Raw genomic sequence first — 18,424 nt, forward strand, 5'->3', positions numbered from 1 at the left:
TTGCTGAGTATGGAAGAAAATGGAGGCAGAATTAGTACCAAAGTGGAAAGAGCAACACATTGGTGGACCTTAGGTATCGAGAGAGTCTAAATATGTTTTGCCACTAAGTACTGTTATAATTTGGGGGAATTGTCTCTCCATTTTTCTGAGTCTTAATTTCCTGATCCAAAACAAGAGGGTGTTGGACTTAGTAATTTTAATTCCCTTGTAGCACAAATATTTTCTTATTTTAGAGTCCCTTATAAGTTACATTGATGTGACTAGTGCTATGACTTGAGAGATCAGGGTGGAAAACTGAGAAGGTTCACCCATACCATAGATTCACCTATTTGGAAAAATGAATCCATTTCCTTACAAGTAGTATCAGTTATCTCTGTGGCAAGATTGAGCTGCAAATTCTGTCTGCCAGGGAATTGTGCCCACTCCTCATTGCACTTGTTTGTGAGAAAGTTTTTGTGGCAAATGACAGAAAACACAACTTGAATTAATCAATCAATAAAGAGAAACTATTGCATTATACAATCAAAAATGTCAAAGACTTGAGGTGGAAACTCAAAAGGTGTCATAAGGATATAGTCTCTACTTTTGACTCTGCTTGTCTCTATATTGCATTTATTTTCAAGTTCCGCAAGGTGTTAACGTGGCTGCCAAAATATTCAGCACGAGTTATTCCAGATTCAGATTCCCCAGAATCTTTCCAGTATCTCTAATACAGCTCCTGGATTTCACATAGATTGGAGTATTTGGCTTTATGTTCTCATCCTTTAATCAGTCATTGCCTCGGGTATGAAGTATGCTAACTTGTTAGGGTCACTAAAGAGGCGAATATTAATTCCCAGAGACTTGACTGTTACTTGATTTAGCATGTATCAGTTCCTCAAGATGACTTAAAATCACAACAGCCCCCTACATAGCACTCTCCATAAGTGAAGGACTTTCCTGCTTTATTTTTCTCCATAGCATCTATCACCATCTGATATACTTATTCTTACATATTCATTTGTTTACCTATCCCTCCTCAACTAGAAAGTGAGCTGCATGAGAGCAGGGATTTTTACCCCTGACCTAGAAAAAAGCATGTCATTTGGAATAGGCTCATTAGTGACTGTGTGAGAAACATATATTATTGTTCACCTTTTATAGGTAAGGAAAGGAAACTGAGGCACGAAAATGTAAAAGTGCCCAAAATTATGCATCTATTAAGTTGCTGAGCTGGAACTCACACCACAAAGTCTAACTTCAGAGGTGACACTCTTAGTTATACAAGTTGCCAGAAGAACTTGTTTTTATACTATATCCACCATTTGGTAGTATTCCAAATGGCAGAATGACTTAGGGACTCAACCTCAGGTTTCCACGCTAACATGAGGTCCTAATATAAAGGATTATTTCATTTTAATAAAGGAACAATCTAATCTCCCTGGATATTAGTTCAAATACTAGCTCCATTTGCACATCAAAGTTTGAAGTGAATATTTAAGCCAAATCAGTATCATTAACTTTCACTTGATTGAGCTGAAACACCCCTAGGTAACTTTCTCAAACTTCTCCCATTCATAGATGACACAGCTGGGTAGAAATTAGTCTCTAAAAATACTTTCACACAACCGGCTTGTTTTCTAGTCACTGTCTGCTTATGTTATGCTCATTCCATCTGTCAATAGATGTGAGTCACACATTCGACCTTTCAGCTTCACTTGCGCACATAAATTTCTTCCAATTTCCTGTGAAACAAACACTTTTAACTCTTTAGGGTTTTGTAATGTGTACACAGGTCATTCAGGGATGATTCAAATAACAAAAAGTCCCTCAACTGTGTGACAAATTTGACTTGAGCCCTTTATCTCAGGAATAGATTTTCTTTTACTGTTTCACTAATAAAGGTAGGTCTAGATATAGACACAGACATATAAATAAATTTGTATATATTTCTATATACATGTAACCAAACCTTCCAGTGGCTTTCCGTGATGTAGGATAACTAAAAACAAAACAGTTTAAAGGAGACACATGTACCCACTAACAAAATCCTCCTAACCCTCCCTAGGTCTATGTAGTTTTTCTTTTCACTGAATTCATGTTAAAGAAGACTTGCACATTCAAGTAAAAAAAGCAAAGTTGATTACTCTCTAATATCTACCTGGGATCATGACTGTCTTATCAAATATGTCTAATCTTTTTATTCTGACTATACACAATAAAGTCTCCAAGTTTGAAAGATAGCTTGGCAGGAACACATCTCAATTTTGAGAGATTTTATTTGAATTTAACATACAACTAGTTCCATGATTTAACAAAACCCACAAAACTCTCCCCAATGGCTTTTATGATAAAAAGCATACAATGACTGAATAACAAAATGACAAAATTGACAAAGATAGGGAAAAAAACCCACAAAGTGTTTTTATCTCAAAAGCTGTTCTTACCCAAGATAAAAGAGAATAACATGACCCTTTTCTTCTGTTTCTTCCTTGGTTACCAATCCCAGAGTGGCTGAAAGAATGAGAGCTGTTTCTTCAAGTACTGTGGATGGGAGCTGTACCTGCAAAGCTCTAGGAAAATGGAAAGGAGATATTGTTTCTGGTGTTGTGCCGATATATTTAAAGACTAGTCCTCCATACCCATTTCTGTTTTACTTTTTTTCTCTCCTTCCCTGTTATTAACAAATCCATTGACCTCAATAAAATTTTCTGACTACACTTCCTGCATTATGGATACAGGTCTAGGAATACAGGGACAGTTAGTTACCCAGGAGAAGGTCTATGATTATTAATAATATAATCAAAGCACCTCATCTGAGACCCAAGGAGGTAGAGAAACTTTCCCTAGCACACACTCCAGATGAAGAACCCAGATATTCTGAGTCACTGACCAAGTACTTATTAGATTATGCCACAGTATCTATTTCATATCTCTGAGCTAGTAGAAGTGGGTCCTCTGAATCATCCTAGGAAAAAGTATAAGCCATGGTTTATCTTTAATATATCAGTCCCAAATCTTGGAATGGTTTTCCCTGAAAATTTTTGGTGTTACCTTTGTGATTAAGTCTGAAATGTAGGAGGGAGGACAAAATGGCCAGGGACCTGGGAACAGCATATAGCTGGGTGCAATGATTGCTTAGGGGACCTCTAAGTATATGGAAGTATGTGGGAAATGCAGGAAATTTTAGCATGCACAAATACTTGGCACCCATAGGAGGCTGGAGACATATCCCATTCCAGCTTTGCTGACCTGGAAGTGAAGAGAGAGCACCATGTGATATAATAGAACTCTGTATGAAATAAGGCAGATCCAGGATCCAATCTAACCTCTTCAACTGAATGGTCTCACACAAATGGCTCAATTTCATCACTTATAAAATGGAAAGAATGGGGAGAAAGTTGGTAATAATAACTAGCTTGAATTATTAAGATGAAATGATATGAAATACTATCTTACCACTGAATCCTCAGTTCCTTGGTGCTATCAAGGAATTATTCCCTCAGTTTCCTGGGTTTGGCACATAGTATGAGCTCTCTATAGGTTAGTTGTTCTGCCCTCTAAACTTCCTTTTTTTTTTTTTTTTTTTGGCCTAAAAGTAATGGATCTTCTTCCAGTGTAATTCAGACTCATTATCCTGAGAATGTGTGGATAGTGAAAACTAATCAACTTATTATTATGGTATGCCTGAAGAACAGAACATCCTAAATGAAAGGCAAATCTGGAACCCTTCATCATTAGTTATTAATAACTGTAATTATCAATATTATTGATAGTTCATTATTATCAATATAATGGAGATGTCCAGGAAGTAAGAAGGGACATTTAGCATGTGACAAGGCAATCAAGTAGTCACAGGGTCTGTTGTTGCAAAGGCCATCTCATTAAGGAAATAGTCAAAACATCATAACCCCAATAGCTTTGGCAATACCAAGTTTAAGAAACCTTGGATTTCATTTAAAAGACTAATGAAATTTATTACCAAGAGAACAACATTCAAGTCCCAAACTAAGGAGAAAACATTTTACATAGAAAATGCATGCCAGTAGTTTGGAGCATAAGAAAAGTCAAAATGATGCCAAATTTAAATTCAGATCTACCTAGAAGGGATAACCATTAAGAATATCAACTTTTTCCCCAGGCCAGAAAGAATAATCCAAGGAGACTTAACCAGAAAATGAAGAAAACAAAATATTGGTTGAAAATAAAACTTCCTGGCAGGAAAGTCTATCAAAATGATGACTCTTTCAAGAAGGTGATTCAACCAGCCCCCTAGGGGGAATATGAACCCAGGTTGCACAGAGGAATAGAAAGTACATCATGGTGAACAGTCTGCTCCCCCAGTTCCCTGGGAGTGCACTGGCCACACCAAGAAGTCTTTCTTTCCATCTTGATTCTCTGTGATTTCAGCACAAATTGCTTTGCTGGGAGTTGGGGGAGTAGGTTCCTGATCCTTTCTGGAGCTCATGAAGTTGCCAGTAGGTGACTAAATCAATCAATGGGAAAGAGAAAGCAAGGAAGCTCCAAAATCAGATTACTGTGTAAATATTAGAGATGCTTCAGAGGGTCCAGTATATTTGGACTCTGGCTTCTGATTCAAAAAGCAAATTTGTTCTTCAGGTATCTGTGTTTATGGCCTTCAGCCTACTGTCCAGTTGGTGTTTTAAACAAATAACTTTCTAAACTTTATTTCATGACATCTTAGTCACATTGCAAGGTTATTCTCCATAGGCAGTTAGTCAAAGGGAAGTAGCAAACGACACAACCATCTTTGCAGCCACTTTCCTTTGGCTAGAGCTTTAGTGCAACGGAGAAATATTTAAAGGTGGTGACTCCATATTAATTTTCCCCTCAGTTGATATTCTTGGAAGTCTATTTACACCTTGCCTGGAACAACCTGGGATGCACATAAATAAGGAAAATGATCCTATTTTAGTAAAGAAAACCACTACTACAAATTTGAGCAGGAATAGGTGAGAGAAGTAAATAACCTAGTACCAAATTATGTTGGATTCTTATCTAGAAATTCTTTCCCCAAATTAAGACTCAATAAACCTGAACTAAAGTAAATTGACGTATTGTAGAAGGTGAATGAAAGCTGGATACAGAATCAGAAATTTAGCTTTCAAAAATTTCATTATTTCCACTCTTCATTTTAGCCTATGTGTGCATTTCAATGAAGATTGCTCAAAAATTAATTCAGGTACAGCAAACCCATTTTTCTTTTATTCTATATAACTGGGGCAGAAGTCATGAGTGAAATGAATCTCAATTTAAAAAGCACAGGCATAGTCAAAATGGCTGTTTTGTTGCAAACTGGGCACTGTAATCCCAAATAAGAATGTCTAGTGTCTGTAAAGGTCTTTACCTTGTCCAGAGTGTGTTTACATGCAAACATCTTCCCTTTTTGCATAAAGAAGAAACTAACTGCCAGTGAGGTTAATTGAAGTGACCAATGAGACACAAGAGTTTGGACCTAGGGCTGATCACAGAACACAGTTTACTAAAATGACCAATATACCCCTGCTCATGGCAGTGGCAGCCTACATACAGATGACTGTTCTTCTTCTATCATCCTTTTGCAGCCACCCTTTCTGCCGTTGGTATTTTAACGCCACTTTTGCTACTCCAGATTTCAGGTCTCTGATGGGTAAAATCTCAGATAACTGGTAGGTAAATTCTCAAAAAGGAATGCAGTATAGTTGACTTAGTCGATGACAACTGCTTGCCCCATCAGTTTATTTGACTGCTCTTAACTGTTAAATCCTTGCTCTTCAAAAACTACTCAGACTTGGTTGTCAGACACATCTATATGCAAATCAACATTTAGCCACTCACTTGTGGGAAATGTACTGAAATCATCTAAAATGGACATTATATTAACCTCTGTTAATGGTTGCTTTGAGGTTTAAATGAGTGCTAATGAACCTAGATACATATCATTGGCAATAAATGTTTTCCTCTTTTGCTCACTCTCCAATTTCACCACCCTAGATCTACATACTCTAAATTAACATAAATGAGGTCATCCCATAGTGCTCTGCCTTATTCCAACAGCCAATGACTTGCTGTAAATTGAGGCCCCAACCTCAATTTACTTAGGAACAGATTATTACCAAAATCCAACCTATATATAAATTGCTTTGTCACAATGATCTTGCTGTTAAAAGACACAATATTTATTTTATTATTTTATTATTATATCTCACAGAGAAGGGCAAAAGCAAATTTTTTAAAAAGGGGGTACAGAGTAATAGTTATAATGCAGACAATTGTGTAATTAACACCTGAGTCAAGAAATAGAACACTGCTATCAACACAGATGTTCTTGTGAGGGTACAACTTTTCTTAGAGACAGTCAGAAGCATATATAGAAATAGTGATATAGTGGAAAAGACATGGATTCTAAAATTACACAGACCTGGGATTACTTGTGTTTCCCTCATTTATAAACTATGGGATTTTGGCCATACCACTTAATCACTTTGATCCTTAGCACTCACATTTGTAAAATGGGAATGATAAAACCTGCATTTCAGTGTAACTGTGAGATTGGTATATGTATATATACACATAAGCACATACATATGTACATGGGATGGGGGCATATAGAGTTCAATGAACAGTAACTATTACCAGTAGTAATCATATTTCAAAGGCATCATATATATATTGGCTTCAATACATGACAAATTTACTTATTTCACTAATTTAAATTGTAAACTTTTACCTTGGCTGAAATTTGCCTTTGCAAAAATTACATATCTAAAGAATAATAATTTCTTAAGCAAATGGATATATATACATTAGAATATGGAAGATTTAGGGGTACCTGGGTGGCTCAGTCAGTTAAGTGTTTGCCTTTGGCTCAGGTCATGATCCTGGAGTCCTTGGATCCCTGCATGGGGCTCCCTGCTCAATGGGGAGTCTGCTTCTCCCTCTTCTTCTGCCCCTCCCCCTGCTTGTGCTCTCTCTCTCTCAAAAAAAAAATGAATAAAATCTTTAAAAAAGATAAAATGTTTTAAAAAAAGGAATATAGAAGATTTAATAAACCTTTAGGCATTGTGTGCACTGCAAATTGAAAAGTTTTTTTAAAATATACTCAGAATTTCCAATTTGATTGCCCCTTGCTGTTTACTAAAATGTTAAAGAAGTGATATTTTACTGAAGCATTCTAAATTCAGGCTTTTAAGTAATTGACCAAAGTAGATTATCCCCAATTAATTGAACTTAACAGTGTTTTGTTTAATTATTCCTACATTTTTATCAATATTCTTTTGTAGCAACAGTTTTTATAAAATATCATGACTAAATTGAATTATTAAACTACCTCTTATAGAATAAACCTCATACCAGAATATTCCAGCATGCCATTCTTGGGAAAACCTACACATAACTTAAGGCAATGAGAGAATGGTCCCAAATTTTCTAGAATTCTCAGAAGTACATTAATCTGGGTTTTCTTTTTTTTTTTAATTTTTATTTTGTTATATTAGTCACTGTACAGTACATCCCCAGTTTTTGATGCAATGTTCCATGATTCATTATTTGTGTATAACACCCAGTGCACCATGCAATATGTGCCCTCCTTACTACCCATCACCGGCCTATCCCAATCCACCACCCCCCTCCCCTCTGAAGCCCTCAGTTTGTTTCCCAGAGTCTCTCATAGTTCATTCCCCTTTCTGTTTTTAAATTACTTTTGCACCTGTGTTCCTTTCATGATGCAAGATTAGGAAAGAGCTAATGGGGAATATATTTAGATGATTAGCATTTAACACTTTATGTTGTTTTTTTTTTAAGATTTTATTTATTTATTTGACAGAGAAACAGCCAGCGAGAGAGGGAACACAAGCAGGGGAAGTGGGAGAGGGAGAAGCAGGCTTCCCGCTGAGCAGGGAGCCTGATGTGGGGCTCGATCCCAGAACGCCGGGATCAGGCCTTGAGCCGAAGGCAGACACTTAACGACTGAGCCACCCAGGCGCCCCTAACCCTTTATGTTAGTTTGACTTCTGCCCTCCACCTGAGAATAATGCATGGGCAATTTTCCCACAACAGTAAATATATGATCTTGTTATGTCTTGGTTTTGATCTTGTCTCTGAAACTCTTCATATTTGATACTGTTTTCTTAATGCCTTTTAGCTTTGGTAGTGTCACCCTTAAAACTGAAATAATACTAGCTGTACCTATATCACAAATTTATATTAAGGATCTACTGATAATGTATGTAAAATATACTTTTTTAAAACCATAAATATACTAATGGAAATTATCACTATTTTCTCATCTTGCCAAAATTTAGTTAATTCAATTTTTATGAGTTGTGATGTTCTTGAAATGGATTATTTTACAGATCTTATGTCACTATTTACCTTACTTTGGAGATGTGTTTAAAAGGAAAAGTCATGTTTATGGCTACATACTTTGTGGATTAATGCTTTTAAGAAGAATCTTGGCTTCATCTTTTAGGTCTATCAAGTAGCATCTTGCCACTCAGGAATGCTCTAGTTATGATTCAAAAACTTTCAGAATTCACTTTTATGTTAAGATGGATAAGACTGATTACTTCGACTAAAACTCATAATTAAGATGATTCCTTAAATCATCTGACTACAAATTAAATGTTGATACAGCAGTAAGCATATTAAGATCCATCAAGGAAGTTGCTGCAACATGGCTTCCTCTTCCTGTAAGGTTGTTACCTTTCTCTTCCTGTTGAAACCTGGCACATACTTTAGTATATAACTTAGCTGTTATCTTTTCTATAATGATAATTCCCCCCAGAGAATCAACGTATGGACTTTCTTCATCGCTAAGACACTACCTTTCTTCTTCAACGTTTCTGCTGCCTCTCATCCATTGGATCCTGGCATCCTTCAGGTCAGGAACCTAGTCTTACTCATTCTTGTATCTTTTGGGTTATCATAATGCTTTTCATCTTTCTCATTGTGGTGGTTAATGCTAGTTTCCCCCAATTATCTGATATCACTTCCTCATATTTTTTCACTTGGGCATATGGCTGCCCAGAATAATTACTATATTTCCCAAGCTAGGTACAGCCTTGTGACCAAGTCCATCTAGGTCATGATTTAATAGCAGAAATGACATCAGAAAATTCTGGATTGTGCCTCTTAAAGGGAAATGTTGTACCTTTAATTTCTTTTCCCCTCTCTTTATGGGTCATCTTGAAACATGCAGATGAGGATGACATTCTAGGGAACATGGAACAACATGATATAAGGAGCATCTGCCCTCACACCATGGAGCTACCATCCTAATTCTGGTATTCTTAGACTGTTAGTGGAGAAAAGCAAACTTCCACCATATTTAAGTTTCTATTGTTTTAAGTCTGAATTATACCCTAACAAATGCACTTCTTTTTTAAAGATTTTATTTATTTATTCGACAGAGATAGAGACAGCCAGTGAGAGAGGGAACACAAGCAAGGGGAGTGGGAGAGGAAGAAGCAGGCTCATAGCGGAGGAGCCTGATGTGGGGCTCAATCCCGGAACACCGGGATCACGCCCTGAGCCGAAGGCAGACGCTTAACTGCTGTGCCACCCAAGCGCCCCAACAAATGCACTTCTATACTGGGGATGCAAATAATTATATTTGGACAGAAAAATGTTTTATATAATATAAATCGAGGGGTGACTGGCAGTCAGTTAAGCACCTGACTCTTGATTTTGGCTCAGGTCATGATTTCAGGGTCCTGAGATCAAGCCCAGCACTGGGTGTGGAGACTGCTTAAGATTTTCTCTCTCCTTTTCCTTCTGCCCCACCCCCCGCACTTCTCTCTCTCCTTCCTCCTCTCTCTCGCAAAAGAAAAGTTTAATATAACTCAAAGCGGTATGTTAATGCAGCCATATTAACTCCCTTTTGGGCATATTTGTTGTTATTTACTCTTTTAGCTATACAGATCATCTAAGCTTTGGTTTCAAATACATTTAGGTTGCTTGTTTATATTGATGACATTTTTTTCATTTTTTCTGGTGTTTAACAGTATGCTCTTTTCTTCTGGAATAGGATTCCAAAAGGAGACTGTAGAAAGAGCATCACTTGTACTTTGATATACTGTTGACTATGGGTCTAAATCTAGACTATATTAGAAATCGTTTTGTTTATTTTCTGTGTCTTCACATAGGCCATTTCCATTTTCTGGGAGACTCCTATATTTGGGATTACTTTATATACTATTTATCCTTTTTATCTCAACATGAATATTATTTCCTTTGGGAAAGCCATCCCTGAACTTACAGACTTGTTAAAAATTAATATGACATAGTACCATATTTTATCACACACATTAGTGCAATTATATAACACTTTGTATAAGTTTTAATTTGATGGCTGATCTTCCCACCAGACTAAGTTCCATGAGGGCAGAGACAATGCCTATACATTTTACTGATGTGTCCTAAGCACCTGGAATATTCTATGTATTCAATAATTATTTGTTGGAAGGAGGTAAAGAAGGAGAGGAGGAAAACTACCCTGCCGTGAAAAGGGAAAGAACTAGAAGCCGTTTGGGGGATCTGATTATTTGAAATACCCACATAATTAGGGGAAATAGAGGGGAGGGGTTTGAGTCATTAAAATTAGTTTCCTCAATTCTCTTCATTCTCTATGGGTAGTTATAGTAGAAAAAGAGTAAGACTTCCCTTTTATTTTTATTATTTTCCTTCATATCCAAAAAGATCAAAGCTTGAAAACTTTGCATATTTTCAAATCAGCAGTTACCTCCAAAAAATTCTTTATAGCATCTTGGGATTTATGCCCAGGGTCTTCCATTTTTTCTTATTTCTTGAATAAGAATTTGCCAAGAGGGATTTGATCAGGCCCACCTCTGGCGCCGCCAGCCTGACTGAATTTCCTGGTCCACTAGGTGGTGTTGGAAATGTCACTTGAAGGAGTGCTGCCAAGTCAGAAAATGACTGCTTATGGCTCCACATGCAGATAGGGACAGGTGTCTTCATCTGGCTGCTGGCATATCTGTGCCATGAGAACTTTCTGTGAAAACAAAAACTGATAAAGTTTCTTTTGAAATAGGGATTTTAAATTTCCAATACATTTCAAATCAAAAATGTTTGACAGGGTTGATCCTCCTGCTCATTGATACATTTTGTTCACTTGGCTTCCACCACACACTCTGCTGGTGTTCTTCTACCTCACTGACCCCTTCCTTTTGGTCCCTTTTGCTCATTAGAGTACCTCATAACTCATTCCTAGGGTCACTTCTCTTTCACACCTGCACTTCCTCGAAGAGTTCATTTGTACTTTTGGTTCTTTTTTTTTTTTTTTTAAAGATTTTATTTATTTATTTTGACAGAGACAAGCCAGAGAGAGAGGGAACACAAGCAGGGGGAGTGGGAGAGGAAGAAGCAGGTTCCTAGCGGAGGAGCCTGATGTAGGGCTCGATCCCAGAACACGGGGATCACGCCCTGAGCCGAAGGCAGACATTTAACGACTGTGCCACCCAGGCGCCCCTGTACTTTTGGTTCTGATCAGGATCCCTACTGATGATTTCCAATTTTGTATCCCTAGCTATACTCCAGACCCATGTACCCAACTACTTCGTTTGGCTGTCCACAGTCATCATAAATTCACCATAATAAAAAAATGAACTTCTATCCCACTTCCACATTTGCATAATCTCAGTTGATTGAAACTCAAGCTTCAGTTGTGAGAGAAGAAAAAAAAAGTGACATCAGGATGGCAGCCTTGAGGTTTCTCTCTTACATTTCACTGCTGAGCCAGCAGGGTATCTTGTGTACTCTACCTCAATGTATATCCATACTTTGGCCATTTCTCATATGACCTGCCTCATATCTTGCCTACATTATTAAATTATATCCCACATGGTCTCCCTGATTTTACAAATTCTTTGGTCCCTGTCACCAGATCTTCAAACAGCAACCAGAGTCATCCTTTCAAAATAAAAGTCAGAAAATGTCATCTGTGTCTCCAAACCCTGTAGTGGTTTTCCATTCCACCCAAAGTTACAGCCAGTGTCCTTTTCTCCATAGTCTTTTGTGATCTTCTCCCATGACCTGCTGCCTAACCTCATCTGCTTTTCTCCTTGTTGCTCACTCTGCTTCAGCCACACTGGCCTGCTTACCACTGCGCAATTACATGAGGCAGCCTCTCATACCAGGGCCTTTACACTGGCATTCCTCTGCCTGGAATGTTCTTTCTCCAGATATCCGTCCACATGGCTAACTCTCTTACCACCTTTGGGCTCTACTCAAATATCATTTCCTCTGAGGTTTGTCCTGTACCACCCAATTATCACCTGACCCTTCCAACTGTGCTGGGTCTTCTTTAACCATATTAATTTCACCTTCTAATATTTTATCTAATTTATGTATTTTTGTGGGCATTATTATTCTGTATCATTCCTATGAAAATATAAGTTCCATTAATGCAGGGAATTATTCTTGTCTTATTTAATAACTAGAACTTGTTTCTGGTACACAGTATAAATTAATATTTATTAAACAGATGACACCTTGGTAGGAATAGGTTAAATTTGCCTGCTATAACCACTACTATTCGGTATGATACTAGCTGACCAAGTCAATGAAAAAGAACAAAGAAAAGAAATGAGTTATAAATAACAGAAAGGGAGAGCCAAAACTGTGACTATGTGCATATACAATTATTTACCTATAAAACAAGAAAGTCATCTGAGAGATGTATAAGAACAAATGAGAGAATTCGGAGGAAGGACACATTCATGCTCAATATGTATTTTTAAATTATGAATAATTTTTCTATGTGCCAAAAGTAACTAAATTTAAAAACAGAAAGAGATCTTGTTTGCAATATAAAAAAATAGAATAAAATGCCTAAGAACACATCTAATATAAGAAGCTCAAGGGGCACCTGGGTGGCTCAGTCAGTTAAGCATAGGACTCTTGATTTTAGCTCAGGTCATGATCTCAGGGTTGTGAGATCAAGCCCTGCATTGGGCTCCCTGCTCAGCAGGGAGTCTGCCTGAAAGTCTCCCTCCCCCTACTTGTGCTCTCTAAATAAACAAATTAAATAGATAAATAAATAGATAAATAAAATCTTTTTAAAAAGCTCAAGGCTTACATTAAGAAAACTATCAAATAGAAAATCAAATAAATAACATACCAAGTTCATAAACAAGAAGATGTATTAGAGACAAAACAATTTTCCAAAGTAATTGATGATTTTAATGCATTTTAATTAAAATAGATGAAGGAATTTTATAACTTCAACTTATTTCAAGTACAAATGGAAGAAAAACACTTAAGTATAGTCTACCAAAAGTAGAAAGAAAGGAAGAGGGGAAGGAGGGAGGGAGAGAGGGAGGGAGAAAGAGAGAGAGGCAGAGAGATCATATTATTAGTACAGGAATAGACTGGATCCATGACATTTCAAATTTCTTAGCAAAAGATGGACTATTAAATCATGTGCAGATAATTCACTTTTTATTAGGAAAATAATAAAGTCAGACTGTACCTCAGACACGCATCAAGTTCAATGTGTAATGGATCAAAGTGCTATAACTAAACTACATAAGTATTGTGAGAAATGTAGGAGACTATCTTATAATTTTGTAGTAGAGAAGGGCTTCCTTAAGAAAGATACAAAACCCAAAAAGTCTAAGAAAAACATTACCCCCTTTGCCCTCATAAAAATGAACAGAAATAGTTTTTAGAAATGGGTTAACGTAGGCATCATTAACATTCTGGATAAATATCCAGGATGCATAAAGAGCTCTTTCAAATCAGTAGAAAAAAAAAAGACAAGCCTCCCAGAGGGCAAAATATATGAAAATATAGTTTATAGAAAAAGAGAAATATGGAAAAACTTAAGCTCACTGATAATCAGGGAAACTCAAACTGAAAAACATGTTTTTTACCCATCTAACACATAAAAAAAAAAAGCTTAAAAGTTTGCCAAAATGGAGTATCAAACAAAGATATAGGGAAATGGAAATATATCAGACACTCCAAGGTAAGAGCTGAAAACCTTTGAAACTACTTAGTTAATAACTCAACTCCTCTGCAACTCTCTCTTGAAAAGGAAGAAAATGAGAGGGGCATATAACAAGCACTCTCTCCTCTTTTTGATACAGATTTGCTTCTCTCTCCTTGACTCCAATTATTCTTATCAACACAACCATTTATTGACTACTTACCGCCTCCCAATTATAAATGCTATTGCAAAAAACCCCAAATTTTATACATACACATACACACACACACACACACACACACACACACGGTGACTCAGAGCCTACTGGCTCAGGGCTGCACAATCTATTGGATGAAGAGCCTTCATAAGGATCTCTTATTCAAGATAGATTGTTAAGTGCTCCAATAAAGGCACACACCAAGTGCTATGGGACCATTGGGGAGGAAGAGATTAATTGCTACCATTACCACATTTTTAAAATCAATTTATCAGAATCTCAGCTTTGCAATTAAAGGAAATTTGCCAAGGCACTTAGAACAAAAGTATCTGTATATAGTTTTCTTTCACTAATCTCCTCCAGGTCCTTTAACTCCATTACATACAATCAGCATGGTGGGTTTTTCTTTTTTTCTTTCCTTCTCTTTTCTCCACCACACCCCTGGCCCTATTTTCTGGTCAAAATATGACTCAGAATAGAAGGCCGACTTTGGATACAGTATTGATGCCTTATATGGCTTCACTCTTGCCATTTGTAATCTCAGAAATTTCTATCATACAATAAAGGTCATTCATTCTACCAGCATGACAAATAGTTTTGGGGGAAAATTTATGCACATAGGAAATTTGTGAATTCCTTACACTAAAATTGTGAAGGATTTCTACCAGTTGTCTCTTTGGGAATTAATGTTCTGCTGATTATTTCTGGTTTCCTATTTGTTGCAAATTATGTAATTTATCTAAATTGATAAAGTATTTAGAAAGTAAATTGAGTACAAGAAGCTAATTTTTTGTTACCCATTTACAAATGAAATTTCTCCTCAATTTTTATTTACTTATTCTTTCATTTGTTGAGTACCTACTAAGTTCAAAGCACTCTTCTAGATGCTAGGAAACAGAGGTGAACAAAATATACTAAGTCTCTAAACTCATTGGATTTATTTTCTCATAGAGGAAACAAACAAAAACCAAACATAAACAGCACAATTTCAGATAGTAGTAGGTGTTAAAAGTGGCAAGAGAGGGATGGATTTAGGGGATAGCAAGTGATAGGAGAAAAGGCTATTTTAAGATACAATGGTAAGAAGTCTGAGCAAAGTTCAAAAATGAGAACACATGCTATGTGACGATAGGAGGAAACACCATTCCAAGCAGAGAGACTCACAAGTGCAAAGACCCAGAGAGGGAACTACATACACTCCAGGAACTCTTAGAAGTGGAGTGACCAATTATTCCAGTTTGTCAAGGTCTATAAGGATCCCTGGGAGGCTCGTCTTTCAATGTGAAACAGAAAACCCTGGGAAAAAATAATGAGTTGTCATCTTAACTTGTATACTTGCCTTGACCAGAGCAGATGAAAAATAGAGAAAGTGGTGGAAGATGAGTTTATCGAGGTAAGCAGGTACCAAATAATGTGGGACCTTTAGAATCTGGTAAAGATTCTACACATTTTAGTGTGAGCCTTTGGAGGGATATAATCAGGAGAACCATGTAATCTGAATTATTTGTTTTATTGAAATTAGTTGGCACCTTTCTTATTGGGAAAGCTTACCGTTTCCTCTCTGGCCTCTCCAGGGAGACATCTCATCAATCTGAGCATTTCTGAAGGCCAAAGTTAGAAAATTCTGGGCAGAAGATTCACCTGCCCTCAACAATATTTCCAAGGATATATTTAGAAATATTTTTTGTAAGTACTTTTATGCTTCTCTTTAGGAATCTGGAGCAAACAGCCTTCACATTGAGGAAAATGTTGAAATAAACTACAGTGGGTCTGTTGATATAGGTATGAGAACTCAGACTCTGGCCATGACCCATTAGTCACCTCTCAGTCATTCATAACTGAAAGCACCAATGCAATCACTAATATGATTTGAGCCCAAGAGCTCTTTATTCAGCAGAAATACTGAAGGTTTCTCTCACTACATTTTCTGTGTTAATGTCCCTTTTTTTATAGTGTATTTCCTGGAAAGTCTCAAAGCAATTTCTCTAAGCTATGAAAATGTCCTTATCTTTTGGCCCAAATGGAGAAATATACCCCTTCATGTCTAGAATGACTACCTCCAAATGGACTGCTGTGTTCAGTCCAAACTGTAACAGCAAAGTACTGAAGTCTAACACTCTTTGATACTGTGCTTCTCTCCACTTTGCTTCATTTTGTCTGAAGCACAAATGCTGAGGAAATTTTTTTTCATTTAACTAAAAAATGTTTTTAAAAATCTAAATTAAAATTGAGAAAAGGGAGAAAGAGATGGTTATATTACCAGTAAGGAAGTAAAGGATTCAAGAGGAAAGAAAGATGAAGTAAAGGTGAGAAACAAATTCCATTTAGCAAGGAAGAGCTAAAGCTCACTCCGTCTTTAGAGATCATAAAAATCCTAGGCATTTTCAAGTCCTTTCCAGTGGAGGGGTTTCTCAATAGAAGGATGACATAGGATCCAGAGATGGAAAAGGTAAAGACGGCAAGAAATAATTTATAGGCACAATGTTTCTATAATTTCCTTTGACAGCAAGTTCTCCATGAACTAGTCACTGTCCCTTTCTGATCAGAGTGTAAAATTACTTCTTCTTTGGAATAGAAAGTGAGAAAAATTATTAATAATAATTTGAAACAGTTGCATCAGAGTGGATTAATGGTGAATCACTTTTATTTTAAATTTCCCTCTATGCTTTTATTATTATGCTTTAAAAATTGAGAAAAGAAAGACAAATTACAGAATGATACATGTAGATGAAACCAAATTTATTCAATAATTCTAGTTTATTGAATTGGATTTGTAATTAGATTTAACATAAGTATATATAACAAAGTATACAGAGCACAAGGTATAAATAACACTAGGTTATATGTGTATAACCTTACTGTGTTTACAATAGAGTTCTTCCCATTTCTTCCCATTTATCTATATAGTGCATTTAAGAATCCTAACATTTGGATTACATATTTCATGAAATATTCATGTCCTCTTTAAGAAAAAAAGCTCATTTCACTGAACTCTTATTCCTGAGTTAGGGCAGATAGACTGTTTATAAGCGTAGGGTACATGTTGTTAGAGTCTTACACAAAGAATAGTCCATATACGATGTGGTTTCCTGGTAGGCGGATGAGAATAAATACAAATGAAAAATATATAATTATGTGCACCATCTTAAGAAGAGACTTTATACTGGAAGAAAGGAAGTGGGACAGTCATTGAATAAAGTATCTTAAAATCAGGTATGTTATGTCTTGGGAAGAAGCAACAGAAATTTGAAGAGAAGATAGGACCAAGTGAAGGATTGGCATGAGGGAAAGATTTCCTGGAAGCTTAAATTTGTTTAAATAAACTTATTTTTTTACTTAAGTAGAGTTAGCACTCAATGTCACATTAGTCTTAGGTTTACAACACAGTGATTCTATATGTCATGCTATGCTCACCACAAGCGTAGCTACCTTGTCATTATACAAGATTATTACGATGCCATTGACTATATTCATATGCTGTGCTTTTGTCCCCATGACTTATTCCATAACTGGAATCCTGTACCTCCCAGTCCTCTTCACCCATTTTGCCTTCCCCTCCCATCACTGCTCTGGCAACTATCAGTTTGTTTCTGTTTTTTGCTTGTTTTTTCATTTGTTTTTTTAGATTCCACAAATAAGTGAAATAATATGATATTTGTCTTTATCTAATTTTAGCTAGCATACCTTCCAGCTCCATCCATGTTGTCACAAATGGCAAAATCTTATCCTTTTTTATTTAAGATTTTATTTATTTATTTGAGAGCGAGAGAGAATGAGCAAGAGAGAGAGCGCAAGCCAGAGAGGAGAGGCAGAGGGAGAGGGAGAAGCAGACTCCCCGCTGAGCAGGGAGCCCAACGCGGGCCTCAATCCCAGGATTCTGGGATCATGACCTGAGCCAAAGGCAGAAGCTCAACTGACTAAGCCACCCAGGTGCCCCTAAAATCTTATCCTTTTTACTTTTTTCCATACATTAACATACAGCGTTATATTAGTTTCAGATGTATAGTATAGTGGTTCGACAATTCTATATATCACTCATCAACAATTCTACGTATGATTCATCAAGATAAGTGTATTCTTAATCCCCTTTACCTATTTCACCCATCCCCCAGCTACCTCCCCTCTAGTAACCACCTATTTGTTCTTCATAATTAAGAGTCTGTTTTGGTTTGTTTCCCTCTTTTTTTTCCCCCTTCATTTTTTCATTTATTTTGTTCCTTAAATTCCACATACGAGTGAAATAATATGGTATTTTTCTGACTGACTTCACTTAGCATTAT

General features: G+C 36.6%; 1 long non-coding RNA gene across 1 annotated transcript in view; it reads right to left on the reverse strand.

Annotated features, from left to right (window-relative positions):
- Window positions 1–8,338: 8,338 nt before the first annotated feature.
- LOC130544666 (uncharacterized) overlaps window positions 8,339–18,424 on the reverse strand; it is an 805,127-nt gene continuing 795,041 nt past the window's right edge. The window contains exon 5 of the long non-coding RNA XR_008961119.1: window positions 8,339–11,005. This is a non-coding gene — a long non-coding RNA (uncharacterized LOC130544666). The remainder of the gene's footprint in view (window positions 11,006–18,424) is intronic.

This window comes from Ursus arctos, unplaced genomic scaffold (genome assembly GCF_023065955.2).
Source record: "Ursus arctos isolate Adak ecotype North America unplaced genomic scaffold, UrsArc2.0 scaffold_23, whole genome shotgun sequence".
Classification (NCBI taxonomy): Eukaryota; Metazoa; Chordata; class Mammalia; order Carnivora; family Ursidae; genus Ursus; species Ursus arctos.